Raw genomic sequence first — 19,782 nt, forward strand, 5'->3', positions numbered from 1 at the left:
TGAGTACTTTAGATTGGTGATTTAGGCTTATAAATAGGGGTTGAAGCAAATTCTATAAAATCTTTTGAAAATGGTTTAAATTAGATTATTGTTTTAATGGTGTTAAACTCTTCAGGCACAAACTACCGTGCAAGTCCAGAGCTAAGTTTTGCACAGGAGTCTATGTTGAGACTTATGTCTCAGTGGGAGGGCTTCCCTTTTTGTCTTCATCCTTACCCTTTCCCATCTTTATACTTTTCCATCCCCAGTCTCCACACAGATAATTTTTTGTTGATTTTAGTTTCAGATTAATTGATTTTATGTTTCAGTCCAATTTTCCATCTTTGTGCTTTAACCATGTAGTAAGTGAGTGAACTGAGCAATGTGCTTCATTAAGATTTCACGTTTATATTAAACCTGGTTTTGCCATTACTCTTGCTGGCGATTCTGTGAGCAACCTAAAACACTCACTCACACAGAAAATCACCTTTGCAAAACAGTGAGTTTCTGTCGTCTTCTTTAGAATTACATGCCTTTTTTGGCCAGAGACCATAGCGCAAAAACAGGGCAGAAATAGGAAAAATGTCTCTGTTCTGCTGAACTGTTCAAAATATGTCAAATATCTAAATCATAGAAAAGACTGGGAATGGTAGAAGTGACATGTGAGGTCACATGGAAACTGCAGAAGTGAGCTCTTCTACAGTGATCACCATGACTTTCAAGAATTATTACACGAAAAATGAGAGACCAGGATCAAAATAATCATGGAGAGGTAGCTCCTCATGCAATGTCTCATTGATGCCTAGACAGGCTACCTAGAACAGAGGATAGATAGAGTTAAAGGAATAAAGTAGGTATTTATTAAAAGGTCTCCAAAGGATACACCTTGGGCAGTGAAAGAGCCTGGCCAGGGCTACACCTAAAATGGACACTGGATCATGCATTTCCACTTTTATAAGTTTTGGTCCATTTACATATTGGGGTTAATTGTCCAATTACAATTTCAGGTTATGAAGTCCCATCCTCCCAGATTGCTCTCCTCCATTCACTGTTGTTTACACATTTTGGGCCTGAAGCTGCAGCGGTATCCTTGGTTCTCAGGCTGGAAAAGAATTGTTTTGTCTAACTAAGCTGTGAAGGGAACTTGCTAACACTTTATATGAAGTTCAGAGTTATATAATAATGCAGTACAGAATCTAGAAAATACAAAAGCTAAAACTTAAGGTATATCATTATGCTGGTAGTACTTCTTCTCAAAAGATTTAAATTCTTGAAGTTTGCTAGAACCTGAAGAATACCACAGAAACCCTAAGAAGAGATTCTCTTAAACAGAAAGAAACAATTTATTCAGAAAATCCCCTGAGCAGATGCAAGCAAGTATCTTCTTTGGAAAAATATATATCTTGGCATGTTCTCACAATTTTCCAGGCATCCATTCAAGCCACCATGTTTTGTTCTTGTGGGATTTTTCTTTTTGCTTCAGAAATAGTTTTTATTTGTCGACAAGGTCAGAGTCACAAATTTCCTCCGCATGCATACAGAGTTTGCAAACATTTGGAATCATAGCACCATAGAATTGTAGTATCATTAGGGCTGAAAACTTCCACTAAGTCCAACAATTAATCTAGCATGCCACGTCCACTGCTAAACCACGTCCCTAGGCACCACATCTGCATGTTTTTACATAGCTGCAGGCATGGTGATTCCACCACTTCTCTGAGGAGCATGTTCCAATGCCTGATCACTCTTCACAGAAGACATTTTTTCTAGTATCTAACTTAAACCTCCCTTGCTGCTACTTGAGGCCATTTTCTCTCCTGTCAGAAGTACATTTAAAGAACACATTGCCTCCCCTACTCCTCCCACAGACCACGACTGAAAACTCAGCACCTTTAACTGAGTAGGGAAGTCTCTTATGTACCTGCTGAGCTAAATCTCATATACTGTTCTGTCCAAAGCTTGGGTGGGGGAAAGGTGTTAAAGTTACTCACAATTATCCAAGGAGAGTTGTGAGCAGAGAAGATAAGGCTAACAATCAGGTGCTTTTATAGAAATATTCTAAACAGCAGATGAAATCGAGACAAATCAGCACAAAAATGATGGTTAAGGGGACTTTGCATGTGTTTTTTGCAGAAAACACGAAAACCTGGCTTGGTTGTGCTGAACTGCTTATTTACAGACGTCCTTTTTAAACCACTACTTTGAACACTTGTGTACTAGGGCAAAGGGGCTTTGTAGTGAGAGGAGTTTGCCAGTCCCAGACCTCCCTGTCTGACCTGCCACCAAGAGAGTTTTAAATGACATCCTTCTCCTAGAAAAGTCTGGAGATGAATGGGATCACCTAAACTAAACAGAACTAAACTACAGGGTCTGAGTATTATTCAATTTTCTCTTTGCTCACTAAAAGAAAAAATTTTAGTGAGAAATTTTTTCTCACTAAAATCTGACAATATGACTCTTTTCTTGAAAAACAGCAACATACCTTGCTGCCTATAGATGCACATCCAAACCTGAGCGAGCCATGTCCCATGTCTTCAAAATCAGTGGAGGATAAAGTGCTGATGGACATACACCTCATAGTGCATTCCAGTGCCATAGCAACAAAAGTATAATAGTGCAACACAGTGACTTTCTCAAAACAGACCAACAAGGCCAGTTCAGGTGAAATAAATGACTAATGTCCTGGCACTGCACTGGTAGACTGCCTTACTTCACATTAACTCAGGACTGCAAATCCTCCCATCTCAGAACAATTTTCTTCTCCACAGAAACAAATGCTTAGGAACCAAGGGAACTAGGTCCCTAATACGTAATTAATCTACAATATGTATCATTTCCTTCTGATTTTCCTTCTGTGAGTGAAGGCAGGAAGCTACTGAGTCCAGAAAGCCTCACTGAGTACTATGGCCTCCAGAGTTCAAAGTTATACATACTTCTGTCTTTAGCCCAAGTCATCCACTATGGTGAAGTTTTCTAAGAGAGTCTAGCACCAGCTGTTTGGAAGGGACAAAATGAGTCACGGAAGCAGCAGAAATCAGCAGAATCTTTGCAGTCAGCAGATATGTGACCCTAAATGAAAACTGTTCAGAAGCAGACCAAGCTGCCAAAAATGAAAAGGACAAAAAGAAAAGCAATGAAAAAGAAAAAATGCAGAGTGTTTCTGGAGCTGAGATTTGTCAATGAGAACAGAAACTGCCAGGTGCGGGGGAAAGCTGTTACAGTTCTGCACACCAGAACTAACCTAGCTCCAGTTTCTCAACTAATCAACGCACAAGAGATAGGGGATAACCCTGACAAGTTAAAATGCAAGAGCTGAGTGCTAAAGTAGATAGACCAAGCTGTCAGAAAATCAGGTTATTTATGGTATCAGAAGAGAACTACCCCAAAACATGGTAAGCAGAACCACTCAGTCTCTGCAGAATGCTGGCAGCCTCTCGGGCTTATGTGCTCAGTTAAGGCAGTGGAGACAACTCCACTTACTGAGGAAAGGCAAGGGGTGTTTAGGATGAAACTGCCTATTTCTGGTTTGTATTTCTATAGGCCCCCAAACCCTAAAGACTGTGTAGGACAGCAGGAAAAGTTGTTCTGTCCAAATATGCTGACTGCTTGAAGGAAAAAAGCCAAACAAGAGCAGGGAGACAGTGGAGCGCATAGGAAAAATAGATCACTACTGCACATAATGGCAGACTGTGGGCATGATAAATTAAACTTTTCCAAAAGTAGTTCACCAAAGGTACATTTTAAAGATAGAAATTGAGAAAGAGCTGGAATCCTTCATTTCAGGACCGGGAGGTGAATGTCTCAGCTTTTCTTATCTAGTTGATTTAAAGAAAGAAACTGTGAGGCACATATTTGCTTCAAAATAAATATTCTTTTGAAAATTGTGGTTCTCCTGCAGTATTCCCATGCCAACAAATTTGGGACTAGGTGAGCAGTCCAATCAAGCTTTGCAAAGTATAATGATAAAGAGCTATTATATTGCTGGAGCAATGTTTAAAAAAGCCCACAGTTTGCTGTTATGTTGGCAGGGGAGGGGAGGGAGGAGTGGGAAGGATAGGAAAACTATGCATTTGATTTGGGTGTCTTCATGGTTGTTACATCCAATATATTCTGATCTTTTAATAGTCTAAATTCTGTGGTTCAGGAGATTTGGCTTCAAATCACAGCTCTGCTGCAGATGTCATTGTGTGACCTTGAAAAAATCCACTTGACCTCTTTTCTCTTTGTCTGTGAAGCAGCAACAACACTCCTGCCCTCCTTCTTTAGGGCAACAGGAGCAAAAATATCCCAGTTATCTCTGTAGACAACTGCAGTCAAGCTGAGAAACTAAAATAGAAAAGGAAAGAAAGAGCAGTTAGATAATCTTACCACACACACACACACACACACACACACATGTATACAGATTAAGCAATATACATTTTTTAATATGAGAGGGTTTTTGGAGAGGGATTTTTTTTTGTTTTATTGTTTGTTCTTCAGGGATAGGATTGTGCATTACTCTGTAGGATAAACATATCTTGAAAATTATAATTTTTATGCAGTTTTATCAGAAGCTGACATACAATATCATAGTTCCAGTAAAAGTTTCACCTTCTAGCATTATGCATGGGCTGTTTATTCAACAGCATTGCATTACTGTTTCATATGAGAAATCCTAAAAAACACCTGAAAGTGTTTTTAACTCACAATACTTGCAAGATGGCTGCTAACAGTTAAAATACAAGCACATACATTTATGATCTCAGTCGCTGAATAAAGCCCAAACTGTAGCAAAAAAGACAGGAGAAAAAAAGCAGTAGTTTGTCAAAGGAAAGAAAGCAGCATAATCTTCTGCAAAGGTAATGAAACACAGCCCTGGAAACATGAATATCAATATAGCAGAAGATAGAGGAGTTTTCAAGCAGGAAAGCTACCAGTTTAACTTGTTTACTCATAGAAGCAGGAACTGTATTTAAAAAGGAAAAGAAAACCTGAACAAAAATAAACATTAATTAAATCCCTAGATATCTTTTTTAAAATTATTATTTCTCTGGCATTTTCAAGGGTCCTATCACAATATAAGCCTAAGCAAGTGCAACAATGACATTCAAACTCATGGCACGTGGATTGCCTCTTACTCCCACAGGCTCACCATGCATCCTAATACAACCTGCCTATTTTCAAGAACAAACTTCCTGGGGGTGATTTCTGACTCAGTTCTTGGCATACTCCTGCTGCTGGCAACTGAAAAGACATGTATTTTTGATTGTGTAGGCCACCCAAGGTTTGATGTTTATGTTTGCAAAATGCTCTGCAGAATGATGGGCTTTTGAATAATACAGGGTTTCTCCTTGTGACATTGTTTTTGTTTTATATGAAAAGATGTTGAATTATGGGAAAAATCCTTTTTTTTTCTTTAATAAAAGACTGAACAACTAATTCCTTAAGATCTACTGACATCCTTCCTGGATTTATCTCTCTTTGTAAACAATAGGGTTCTTGGGGAAGTATATGATTTCCAGTTGACTATTACTGGTAATTTACTTCTGAGACACCTGCCATCCCAGTTAACACTAACTCACAGAACTGCAAAGCAGGGGCAACTATCTGGCCCTTCCAATCAGATGACTACAGCCTATATATATATATATATATATATATATATATATAGTTAGTAGTATATATACTGCTGACATCCAGTATATATATCTATATATATAACTGACATCCAGTTTGCATTCAAATTGTGATGGAAACCAGCACATAACAGTGGCTGTGAATTTGCTGTTTATCTTACTCCATCTGCTGGGACATGCAGCTCTTAGCAGAAGCATAGCAGAGGACAGAAACTTCAGATGTACTTATGACACCAGCATAGACTCCTCTACTTAAAAAGCAAAGCCAAACGAGACCAACAGGAATTTACAGAGTTCAGAGTTCTCATGAACCTGTTAGTCAGCAGATCAGTGCTGGTGCTGCTCCATGCCTCTGAAATTCCAGTGGGAATCAAGACAAGCCCAGGGACACTAAAAGACGAGAAGAAAAATGAGGCAAATAGCTGTTAAAATGAAAAAAAAAAATTAAAGGCTAATGCTTTGTAAACTTCCAGAAGCAGAAAACAAACATTCAGCTCCAATTCCTACTTGGAAAGTGAATCAAAAGAAGATGGCATGCATGTAGAAACAAAACTGTCCAGTAGGCAAAGCAAAGGAAAACAAAATGCCACATACTCAGTATTTGACAGTGGCAACCATGTTCCTGGTTGTTCAGATTGATCATCATGTTGTGAATGATGAAATTCATCTCTCATCAGAGAGAGATTGCTTATGCTCCTCTTCCCTCTGTCCTCCTGCCCTTTCCCAAATAATGGCAAAAGATAGCCAATGCAGAAGCTACTGAAGAATAATTTCAGAAGTAGCATCTTTCCACCAGCTTGCACATGATGTATGTAATATGAAACAGATTTGTCTTTCAGCACAAACTTTCAAATACTATGAGAGAAAAGTCACTGTTCCCATTTAGCAGTCAAAAAGCCGGCCCTGAAGTCCCATGTCCTGAACCCCACACCTCAGTCCTCCTCACCAGTGCTTTCAAAAAGCTGATGGGAAATGAGAAGTATTATGAGTCTTATCTATTTCTAATGCTGGAAATAAGCACTCCCTTTGCACACAACTCACTAACATTTTTATGCTTACACACCTGCTGTGCAACAACATAGGCAACAAACATCTAGCACCATCAGTGTGGCTTCTTCTAAACTGATACCTAAAGTACCATCAAGTACTGGTGTTGTCCAGGTGCTTTTTCCCTTCTGCTGCAGCAAATGCAGAAGCTACTCCAATATTCTTTACTGTGTTCACACAACGACACAAATATTCTTGTATTCTGAAACTTAGCATTAGCACTTTTTAGAAATAGTTTTCATATTCTACCTTCTTATCAGTGTTGCAGGAAATTCTCCACAGGAATCTGAAAAACCTGATATTGGATGAAAGCAGGTCATACACATATGCATGCACACATATGGAAACCAGAAGTTTGGATTTTGGGTCGAGTACTCAGATGATTAATATAATCAGAAAATCACAGTCAAACAAGTACTTTCCCAAGTCTATTCAACTGGTATTCTCCTACAGACTCTAAAAGAGTCCTCATAATCCAAAGGGACTAAGGTATAGCGTTAGATTATATAAATTAGAGAAGTCAGTGTAAATGTATCTCAAAACGTCTAACCTACAAATTTACCCACACCTACAAATTTACCCACTAGGAAAATATTCCACACCATTTCAGATACATGGCCTAGATGTCATCATGGCCTACTTTGAAACCTGTGTTTCTCTCAGTTGAGAAAGCAGCCAGGCCAGCTGGTCAAGGATTGTCTAATGAGTCCCAAGTTTATTACTCACTTGACACTCATTTTCCTTATCTCAGACTTGGAGGGGACCAGGGAAGGTTCAGTTTGTTTGTGTGTCTCAGCACCACTAACTTCTCCTGAGGCCATCACCGAAATGAAAAACCTGGAAGAGAGAATGAAAAATGCTGTGAGCACAGTGATACAAATTGCCGGGCAACATTTGCCATTGCAGTTTGGTGGCATAAACTGGGCATTGAATGTGCTGGTTACAGCAGTTACCAAAACTTTGGGGGAAAAAACCAAAAGCAAAACAAAAACTTGCTTTTTTTCCAAATTGCCTGTGTACTATGTCTCCTTCTAAAATTTTGATTATTTGCGACTCTTGCCAAAAGAAAGAATACCGCATTAAAAGATGGTGCTGGTATGACCCATGTTTGGGTATCTGTCATTCCAGCATCTGATGTCAGGGGTAAGTAAGAGTCCTCTGCTCTTATGAGGATTTGAGGTCCTCCTGGCCAGACCTGGGATGTGTTACCAATCTGAACCAACAGGCTGCCAAAGCCAGAAGTGAGAGCACATGGAGACATGATTGGTTAGAATGCAGTTCAGGCCTCAGAAAGAGGCCTAAAAATGAAAGTATATTCACACTTTATCACTGTGACAGAGATTAAAAAAAAAAAAAAAAGGCGCACCTGCCCTTAGCCCTTAGCTTACTCTAGAGAAAGGCCAAGCCTGGGAAAAGCAGCATGAGTTTTATTTCATGGGTACACCCGTGAAATAAAACTGAGTACTAAATAAATCGCTGAACTGCAGGAGTCAGAGATGAACTAAGCAACCAGGTACACTTGAGACACTGTGCTGAGCAGACTGCAAGAATTTACATGAACCCTCCCACAGGCAAATCAGCTCATTCCATATTATCAGGTGGTTACTTTTAGCAGCAGCAATGTCACTGCTGCAGTTAGAGAAATGCATTGTGGCACAGGTCAGGCTGCCTGATAGATAGTGCACAGTGTGTACAACTCTTACAGCAGCAACCTGCAAAGCCCCTCTGATCCCTCTGATGAATTATACCCTAAGCAGGTGTACATCCTATACAGGTGGAATGGTTGAGCAAGGCTCAGAAGAACCTTTATTGCTGATGAGTAATGTGTCTGCAACCATTTTGAGACTCCAGTCTAGCTATAGATGAATTATATGCAGCAAGTCTGAGAAAAAAAGTCGCTAAAAAACCTAAAGAAAAACTTGGTTACTTGGAAGGTGATCAAATACTGGAAAAGGCTGGCCAGAGAATTTGTGAAATCTTCATCCTGAAGATGATCATGACTGAGCTGGACATGTGTCTGAGCAACCTGCTCTAGCTGGTCCTTATTTTAGTAGTAAGCCTGGATTCAGAATATCTACATGGTTTTCCAACCTCAACCCTTCTGTGATTCTATGAAATAAGCACATTTTACTGTCATGAGACAAGGCACTGAGGATGTAAGACACTACTTTCAATCTGCAGCATTTTACAAATTCCAAGCAGCCCTGAAGTCATTAAGGCAGTACACAGGTGTTAATTTACACAAGGAGACAGTGCAGTTCTCATAGCAACTCCACATCAAGACAGAAAGGTAGCTTTTAGGCTGCTCAGATGTTCTTCCCCATGTTCCAGAACCTGGGTGGTGATTCCCTGTCACAAAATTCTCCACTCTGTGCACCTTCATTAAATACTGAATTTAGGACCAGTTTTAAAATGCTTTGAGATAAGATTTTGTGCTATCACAAAGACTGCTTTCAGATCGTTCTGATAGACTTGGACAAGATTCCCATGTCAGAAACCAGGATAGCAGCAAAGCATACATAATTTTCTACTGAGAGGTCATATAGGACATTCTAGCTAAAATTCTTCTGCTGGCTATCCCTAAAAGTCACATGTTTGTCCTGTTCTCTTTGACTGACCAATTTAGCATCAGCACCTGTAATCTGTGTGCTTTTACTGCAGCACTAAAAGGATTTCCCTGGCTTTGCTTTCCTGTAATTCTATGCCCAGAGGCAATTCAATTCCTGCTTGTTACTGCACAAGATGACTCACTCTTTTCTTTAAAGAATTCCATTACCAACAAGCAATGACTCATCACGACAAGATTAGCACTGCCAAGTATTGGGACTCTGACCATTTCCCATGCAGCCTGAAATTCTGCATGCTCACAATGCTTGGGAAAGAGTGCTTGCATCTGCTGAACCAGTGGTTTCCACTTTGCAGCAAGCATGCACTTGCACTCTTCAATGTGTTACAAGTTCCACATAAAAACACTTCAAGAAATAGTTTCCCAGGACAGATATAAATGTTTGGCAGACACCTGTGTGGAGCTAGCAAAATTATTGTTGGCAAAATTGAAATTCTTGAAACAGTCTACTTTTCACTTCGTCTAGCTGAAAAGCAGGGGGAAGGTAATTCCTTCCTTACAGTGTATCTTTCTGGTCAATTTGGTACACAGATAATCCCAGAGAAAAATAAGTGTGTTATATTGGAAGGCGTTCCACTGGTGATTTTTAAATCTTACCTTCAAGATCAAAATTATTGACTTCACTGTTTGCTTTCCATGCCTGCAACTTAGTAGTGAAACATTTCATACCACATTGCTGCACATGTAAACAGTTTGGACAGAACTGGAAGGGGAAAAAAGCCATACCTAGAAGTCAGCCCCAAGGCAAGGACACTGAGTTGTCCCACACTGATTGCAGAGCTGGGACCATGCATGAGGAGCACCAGGATGGGGGATGGCATGGACCTGGCCAGTGTCCCTCCTGAGAGGCATGGTCTGAGGGAAGAAGGCATAAAGCTGTCAGTACACATCACTTCCTTCACCTGCTGCTCCTCCCCAGCAGCTAAGAGCCAGCAAAGCTGAGCCCTGCCCACACATTTACACATCTGTGAAAAAACTCTGGCTCCTCATCTCCTTAGATCTTCATCTTCTTAGATCTTCATCTACTGCAGCACTTGACTCTGTTCAGCTCTAAATCCCTTTTGTGTGCCACAGTAATAAATCTGCTGAGAAGGTTTGCAGAGGCTAAAGAGAGATCATTTGGAGACCATCTGTCTGCAACACCCATGTTCTATACCCCAGAGCAGGTCTGAGTGGCAGCTTTTGCCAAAGCAGATGCAGGATTTGCCTGGTTGCTGGCACAGACCATTAAAGTGAATCATGCCAAGTGATGTTTAGCATTATTGTTAGCAGCAGAGCACCTGGGCACAAAATACTTGGAAAGAAATGTCTGGGGGTTGTAATTCCACAAGTAACATGGTTATGGACTACTGGATGGTATTTAATACAATTTTGTCGTTGCTGTGGTTAATTATCTCATATTGTGCAGAAACTGCAGTCAGAGGCAACCAGATAATTCTGGAACGAGTGTACATAAATTAGGACATTAAAAGTGGCTTTCTTAATGCCTTTTTGATCCAGCACAGAAGTCCTAGGACTTTAACAGTTTCTCACCATGGAGGATTCCTGGAATAATGCTGCTAGCAACACTGAGTATCTAAACATGTTAGATTGACATGAAGAGTTCATCCACCCTTTTTAAGGAGACACAGATTAAAGAATAATGAGAATAACATGATTTTCTCAACAAGCATATAAAATGAGAATTTAGTTCCACCTTCAATCCTAAATTGAGTGCTCAGGCAAGACCAAAGAGCAAAAGGAAGAGGGACTTTGCAGCATTGCCTTTCCTAAAATGCAAAAGGGCCATTATGCTACAATTTCTTGTCATATCCCTCTGGTACTGATAAATTGCATTTGCAGACTGTTTGACCTGCTGTACAAAATTGCTTTGCTTATTATATTAAGATGATGGGAAAACCAAATTAAAAAATTTCTCTCCAATTTCATCTCTTTGCTGAACAGCTTCCTGCCATTATGCAAGTTTATCTTCCCAACAGATTAAGCAATGTTTTTAGGGTCATTTTTCTGCTTTACCCATGGTGGTGGAACAGAACATAACTCATATATGAATTTAAAACATTAATTTTTTTTTGCTCCAAAGGAAAGAGAGCAGGGATTATAGATCAAAACACTAGGAGTGCTTGCACACAAACTCCAGCCTAAGTGCTGTCAGTGACAGAAGTTCAGAGACACCCAAGAATAAAATAACAATTTCTAAAACGCTTAAATCATAATTGATCTATCTTCCTTCTCAGTAAAAAGAAAAAGAAAACTGAAAACCAACAGGAAACACTAAGTTTAAAAAGCTCAAAACATTCTGAACACATAATTTGGTGGCTATGAGTGTTTTCTTATAAATAATAGTTACTTAAATAAAGTCCATACACCAACTACAACAAGCTAGAAGAGACCTTAAACCATTTGTGTCAGACTCAAGAGCACCACCATCACTAAGCAATGGTCCTTGTTTGGCTGTGTCTATCTTTCACTCTAACAGACAGGGCATCTCTCTATACTCTGAGGCCCCATCGCTGCTGAGAATGCTTAGCCACTACAAATAGTATACTGAAAACCAAAATGAAACTAGAAAAAGAGATGTATTTCCCACATCAGAATTAAATTGGTTGCAATTTTAAAGTTGAAACCAAACAACTGCATCTTTTCATTTTCTCAGTCATTGCTGATAAAATTCCTACTGCTTTGGCTTGCAGAAAATTTAATTTATGAACTATGATCCCACAAAATGAAAGAAATAGATCTTATCCCCCAAATCTTTTAATAAGTTGATTCAAACCAGAAATAGATAGCAGCAGTCAAATATTGCAGAGAAAAAATGACAAATTTCCATGGCAAATACCTTACAAAACAGCTGCAGCTTATTCCAGATATCAAGATTTAGGTGCAACATAACAAAGGTGAATGTTCAAGTAGAGCTGTTCACAGGAAAATTGAGAAAGATCTGTAGACACCATCAAGGAATCTCTTCTCCAACCTGTTACAAAAGCAGCCAGGATAAAGCTGGTGGCTAGACTGAAAACTTATTTATGGAGGATGGTACTGTTGATGAAATGGAGGCTCACGTTAACCTTTGGACATTTAATAAATAGGGATATGCTTTGATAGGCGTGGAAGAATGTGTAAATAATATACAGACTACAGACAAGCTGGACTCGTTATTCCATGATGCATAGAGATATGACATAACCAAATCATGGGATCAACAGCAGAATCAAGCATCTGCAATATTTCCTAAGAAAATCTCCAAAATACTTCTATAGTACTCAGACCATTATCTGCCTTTCATTTTCTCCTGCTACATTCAATACTGACAGAGTGTGCCTGTTAAAGTGTTAAAATAGGGAGATGGATTTCACAACTTAATTGCAGGTACTAATAGTTTAATGTAGCTATGACAGCTATCACACAATAACCAGGCCACTGCTTGTCACTACCTGAAGTTCAGCCACTTGACAACTGAGATTTTTGATGCGTAAGACTCATTTTGCATTAACACGTAAAGCCTGAAAGAATTGAACTCTATTAATAAATTTATAAGCTCAGCAAGAGAAGCAACTGTGTTAAAAATAGGTTGGGAGAGCTGCCTTCACCCAGGCTGTCAGAGCTTTCAGAACATAGACCTGAAGGACAATGCATGAAGTCTTCAGTGACAGCAAATTGGATTAAAATCGTACAGTTAATGGCATTACAGTCAAGTCACAGTGTGATATGTAATTGAAAAGATCTGCTGGTGAATGTGGCAGTGCTTTTGAGGCCCTTGAGGACCCTTAAGCTATTTGTATTAGTCAGACCTAGTGCATATACACCTGTCATAGCACAATTGTCCCCTCTTGTCTTTCTTGTTTCTAAACAGAAGTGTTTTAGAAAGGCCAACAATACCACAAAATATCATGTGCTACAAACCATGGTTCACGTCTGAAACACTCACAGTTCACTGAAGTCACTGAAAATGTATGTTTTTCCATAGACTTTGAGGTAAGTCACTCATTAATTTCCAGGGTATAACAAGTGTCAGTCATAAGCTGATTAAGTCATCCTCTTGGTTCATGATTGCAAACTATCCAAAAGCTTACAATGAAAGTTTGAGCTTGTTTCTGCCAGGCAGTAGAGTGCAATATCTTCCTATTTAGAACAGAAAAGTTTTATCACGGCCTTCCTCAAGAGAAATAGGATTTGTTCTCAGATACCCTGTGTGTTGCTACCCAGCAGATCTTACTCTATTTCAACAAACTGAACTGGGTACTACATGTATTCCTTAGTGAATTTCATAGCTCTTTTGAATTTAGGAGAAAATGATACCATAACTGTAGGACCACAGCTCTCTTGTGACCTTTTAAATTGTCAGTCTTAGAGATTAGACTTTACCTTCAGTGGTAGATGCCTGCAATAATTATCTATCCTACTTTTCGTTTTTAATTGACAATATTAATTTTCAATTCACTTTCTTTTCCTCTTACAAGTCCTCTGAGCTTTCCTTTGAGTCTCCCATCTTGTTTCTTTTTCTAATGATGCTTTAAAAAAAAGCTCTATGGAATCTAGAGATTATTAATTATGATTTATTCCCTTTTGTCATAGATTATCATAGAGCTTTCTTAATTCACAACATTTCCTGACTCCAGGCTATTTGTGCAATAAGGAATCATATTTCATTTAAGACCTAGGAACTGGCATGTCAATTTTCATTAAAATATATTTATAGCTCATATTTCAGAAATACGGTATTTTTATAATCAACAGTTGTGCCATATTAATTAGTTTCAACAATTTTATAGTTGAACAGGAGGCTGAATAGCCAAGGAAAGGAACTAATGTAATTACTTCTGCTGCTTTCAGACTGGATTGATTTAGGTGTGCGTCTTAAGCCTTTTCAGACAAGTCAGCTCAAATTTAATAATGAAATTCACTGTACTGTCTTTGGCCATTTGTTCAAAATTATCAAAAATGGCTGAAATTTGTTTGGGTTCTCTAAAGAGCAGTTTCTCTAATAAGGGGAAGAAATTAAATACAGCTGAAAATACCACTGTTTTTGCAATTTGCTGATAAAATTATGGCCTGCTACCAAGGCATGGATTTAGATACGTTATAGAAAACTGCCAACATGACAACATGATTTTGACTCCCCTTGAAAACCTTTAAAATATTGTGACATGAACACTGAACAACTTATCCTGGTCAAGTTAGTTAAGGCACAAAACAGACTTGAACATTGAACACTTGAGAGCATAGTTTCTGGATGTGCTTGGCCTCAGCGCTGGTTTGTTGCAAAGAAAGAAGCGCTTGTGTTGGAAGGGAGTGCAATGTCCAGCAGGGAATCTCTGCAGAGTCACCTGGAAACATTTCCTGTTCCTCAGCAGTAGCTAAGTGATCACTGGGTGTATGTCAACAAGGAAGCTAACACGAATTGAGAGGAGCCAGACGGAGCATGTGCAGCTGTTTGTGCCGTTAATTATGAATATGAATGAGTGCTCCACTTCTTTATGATACTGCAGAAGTAACACTCCGCTCCTCTCCACCACCCTGTGTGACAGTAGACAAATCTAAGTAACTGCTTGCTCAAATGGCCTGGAAATAAAATGCCCACCAAGAAATGAGAGCACATTTAAGCCTATTCACACTGACATTTAGCACAGGAAGGCATGAAAAACTATTATGTTTTTATTTTTCCTTCTACTGCATAGAGACCAAAGAGAGTACTAGAATGATGTCACAACTTCAAAAATTCTTTAATTAAGCAGATGCCCCCATGAAATCCACAACCTTATATTAAAAGTGCTGACATTTTTTCATTCCTGTTTTGAAGGATAGAAATACTCTTCTTCTATTAATCTGAGAAATTATTTAAGCTCTGAGTTGTACTCTAACCAATAAAAATAGAATAAAGCTGACACAGAAAAAGGGCTAATCAAGAATAAAACTGGAGGAGAAGCACTTCACAGCAGATGTTTCAGGAAGATGACAACACCAGAAAATTTCTGCATGTTCTCAAACTCTGTTGATCTCTTCCTGGCCCTCCATGGCCTGAAAACTGTTTTCCAGATTTCTGATGTTTGTGCAATGTCTGGGTGAACATGAATGGACACATAAACAGACTAATTTCATTAGAGTGTCCGCATGGTATCACTTTGCTGTACAGAAAAAGGGAAGCGAGAGCAGCAGGCAAGAATGGCAGTGCATCTTCTACACCTCAAGTGCTCATTCTCTCACATCAGCCATCGGGAAGCAGGCAGTCATCTTCTTACCCTGAAGGACCAGTAAAACAGGTAAGTTTAAACCCTCTGCATCTCCCAAGTACTTTGTTTTCAGTCCATCAAACTCCAGACTGACTGCAGTTAATCCCATGCATGAACAGAGATGAGGTTCCAATGATAAACACATTGGCTAACTTCACTAAAATTTATGCATATCAGGAAGAGGTCCTGAAACCCCCTGCTTTGGCAAATAGAGCAATTTCATTTAAAAATGTTTTATTTTCAGATACAACCTTCTCTGAGCCTCTCTCTTTACAGTTTAGGATCCTCTGGACGTCTCAGGGCCCAACTGATGGAGACCCAATTGCCCAAGAGAGCAGGAGTGCAGCTGACTAGCTGTCACTTCTCATCAAAAAGCATGGAGTTATCTTCCATGAGTAGCTCACAGGTAACTACAGAAGTACTGCTTTATTTGGAGACAGCGCACAGCCAAAAGAAAATGGACTCGGTCAGGAGCAACTACCAGAGCCCAGCCCAGTGCCCTGGGCCATGCCTAGGCTGAGGAATGGGGTTGTTTCTTTCTCCTTTTCAGGCTCGGCCAGTATCCAATCAGAGCATGTACCCCAGCGTGACACACATGGACACGCAGAGGACGGGCAGTCGCACACACTGACACTGACAAGCTGCCTTCACAGCACCCGCACACGGGACTCACACAGACAGAGGCACAGACAGACAAGCCCCCTCCTCCTCATGGCTTCTCCCATCCCAAAATCATAGGTCTCCCCACACAGAAGCCCGGACCTGAGGCCCCTCTACTTTCCAGCTGGTTGAGATTGAAGATTGTCAATTAATCACACCACACAGACACCCCCCCCACACACTCGTTCACTCTCCTGGGGAAGGTACAACACTCTCTGCCAGCAGCTGGCAGTAGGTATGCGTGCTGGGACCTGCAGTCCCACTCGAGTCACTGGTACTCAGCCTTCAGTCACAGTGGCCTCCCAGTAACTGGTTTTCAGGACAAATGAGTCTACCTGGATCTGGATGAGAATGAAGAGCCATGGCATGGTATCTTCTTGGTCCTCCTGTGGCTCTTCTTGCCCACAGATGAGATTGGGTGTGGAGAGTAGACTGTCAGGACCCACACTAAGGACAGCAGCTGAGATGATGGGGAGCTCAACTCTTCTGTATCCAGCAGGGCTGCTAGAGAGGGCTGGGCTAGGAGCAGAAGTACTCCCTTGGGAGTCTGCAGGTTTATTTTACCATATGGTGTCATTGTCTTCCCAGCAACCCATCATTTATTAGCATCTTTAAACAAGTGCTCTCCTTTTTACTGTTTCTTATTTCTGCCATTTTTCATGTTTCTGTCTTCCTGGCAGGTCACGGCTGGCTATCAGAATGCACAGATACACCGGTATGTCACATTTGCAGACCTTACAGCACTTTATACGCTTCTCCCTAGTCCATGATCTTCACCAGAATAATGTTGCAGCACAGCTGAGCCATCCTGTGTATAGCTCTATGAATGTGACTATATCTTCTGCAGGGCTTTAAACAGCCTGTTCACTGGAGAGGGAATGAGGGAAGGAAGGTGAAAGAGGAGTTCAAAGACACAAAATTCTGTAGTGCCTAGGCTGTAGCAATTCAGTGGAAATACCACCTAAGAAGAAAGGCAGAAACATTTCAAGAACAGTCTACCCAGAAATGCTTGGATTTTGCAACTAATTTTATTCTTATCTTTGTCATAAAGAACAGAGGTAACATTATAATATTAAGAGTTTCCAAAAGCTGGAAATGCCATTTGAAGGTCCATGTACATAGAGACAGATGGACGCAGTTCTGTGTAAACAAGGATTCTGTGCTTGTGTGTATGTGCATGCTCTGTTTCCAGCATGCCTGTCCATCCTTCTTTGCACTTACCTGATTCCAGCAGCTAGAGGGACAAAGAAGAATTCATAACATGAACATTCTTCCTGGCAAAGGACTCTGGGTGCTGAAAGCTCCCAAAAACATCCCCCTGTGACCTCCACCAGTATGGAATTTCTAGAATACCAGGGACCAGTAGAAGGGTGAGCACAGAATCAAGGAAAAGAGTTCAATGAAGCAGAGACTCTGTGTGTGTGTCTTTGTGTCTGTGACAATTTCAGAGCAGTACTCCAGCTACATTGCTGGTCCTTCATTTTTGCAACAATTAGAGATGAAATAAAACGGAATAATCTCTCAATATTTTAATGATACTAACAATAAAATTCTTACTTTACTTCCTTGATATGCTTCCTTCTTGACATAAACAATATTTTTTAGTATTGGACAACAGGAAATTCAGAAGGTTTTTTTTTCACATCCCTGCACAATGCATTACAAGAAACTGTGCTCCATCACAGTAAATATAGGAAGAAATACAGAAGGTATTTCTGGTTTTTGTGTCCTAATGCTATCATTGCTATTAATGCATTCTTTGCCCCTGAAGAGCAAAATACGTCCAGATGATTCTGTTAACTATTTTTTTCTTCTGCATGCTTTTAGAAAAACACAAAAAGCTGGGAGACAGAGCAGGTTGGGAGGGTTAGTTGTAATACCAGGGAAGTAAGTGCTTAGTTTTCTTCATGACAGTTGGGTTTTTTTTCAGTTTGTTAATTATTATCAGTAAATGCATTAGGAAATCTGTCCATAGGTTTTCAGAACTTTGTTGAGTGACAGTGGATATTCCCAGAGAGTAAACACCAGCTAAAAATGCACTTTAGTGTGAGAGTCAAGCAAAAAGAATGGCTTCAAGCTTCTTTTCCCTCCAATCTTCCACTTCCCTGAACTGTTCATAGCCCTGCAGTGAACTTCAGCTCTGCACACTGCAATCTGCTTCCCCAGATGTGTCACTAAATAGATAGCAGTCCCTGTCAGAAAGAGTCCTCTGTGAAATGTGCTGTCAGGGAAAGTTTTCTGAAAGCCCTGAGAATAAAAATGTCCCTTCTCAATGTGACTTTAAAAATGTTGACAGATGGCTGAGTTTTCCATCTTCCTTCCTTCCCTCCCACGTTTAGTTCAGAAGAGTACTGCCTACATGAATCCAAAGCACACTGTGAAATGTTCTTCAACTTGCCATTTGTGTTTCTGCTAGGAGGAAGCCAAAAAGAGTGGAACCAGAATGCCAAAGGACTTCCTACCAACTGTGTGAGCCTCCCTCAACCTAGTGCAGATATTTACATATCCCCAGTCTTTCCTCACTATCCATCAGGGTTTAGAAGGTTTGCACCATGCCTCCAGGAAACTTCCAAGCAAAGCATAAGATTGAAGTAAGCTCAGTAGTCCCTCTAGCAGAAGAAGGAAGAGTTTGTCCTTTCCTAGATCTAAATCGGATAGATCTTCCCCATAAGAAAATGAATTGTCTCTGGGAAAGAATCAGTAAGATAATAGTACAAGAAAGGCTGTGCTGCTCACATCCTCAGTGGTAGGTCATCAGCCCAGGGTGCAGAAGTGATGTAAGGAGGAGGAGAGGAGTGAGAACTTACTGCACAGTTATTAATTGCAGAAATTCCACCTTCTCCCACAGGACACCAAATATCAGGATCTCTGTAAGGGATAGCACACACAAAGCTGGTAATAATGCAACTGCCAAAAAAATAAAAAGATAATTTCACCTCAAACCCACAGCTTAGACACTTTTGTTTTGCCTGGCTCTTTGCTCTGCACTGCTAGCCTTCTGACTGTCAGCAGAGAATATAAGAGGTTTTTGAGCTTGGTCAAAAGCATTATAAGAATAAATTTACATAAGGATCACACTGTTTATTGGCTGATGGAATTAGCCTTCCCTTTTGCTGCATAGTCAGACAACAAAGCAATGCTGACACAGCACAGTTAAAATACAACAAAAGGGAACAAAAGGAGACAACAGAAATTCTTTTCAAAGTGGTACTGACAATTTTTTGGATACAAACAAAACTTCCCCCAGGGGATTTCAATGTCATGAGATAAAGACATACTTTGGCACCAATTTGTCCATTTAGCTCTTCCTCCAAGAAAACACAGGAAAATGCTGACATGCCTTTACTGAGGGATTGTTCTGAGGGATTGTTCATGAATCCCTCAGTAAATCTCCATGGATTACACTTATATCAAGTCCCACTAGGGCATTTGTGGTGTGCACTGCTGTTACATAACTTTAGTGTCACATCTTATAGAATCACAGCCACTCAGGCTGCAGCATGAAGCACAGTTATGGCAGTGGTGATGATGTTGATAATAAATTGAGCTGCTACCTGGGAAGCAATGATAGCAGGCAGTCCATTGCTGCAGACACATCTGACAGACATGTCATTTTGTCTGG

This window comes from Ammospiza caudacuta, chromosome Z (genome assembly GCF_027887145.1).
Source record: "Ammospiza caudacuta isolate bAmmCau1 chromosome Z, bAmmCau1.pri, whole genome shotgun sequence".
Classification (NCBI taxonomy): domain Eukaryota; kingdom Metazoa; phylum Chordata; class Aves; order Passeriformes; family Passerellidae; genus Ammospiza; species Ammospiza caudacuta.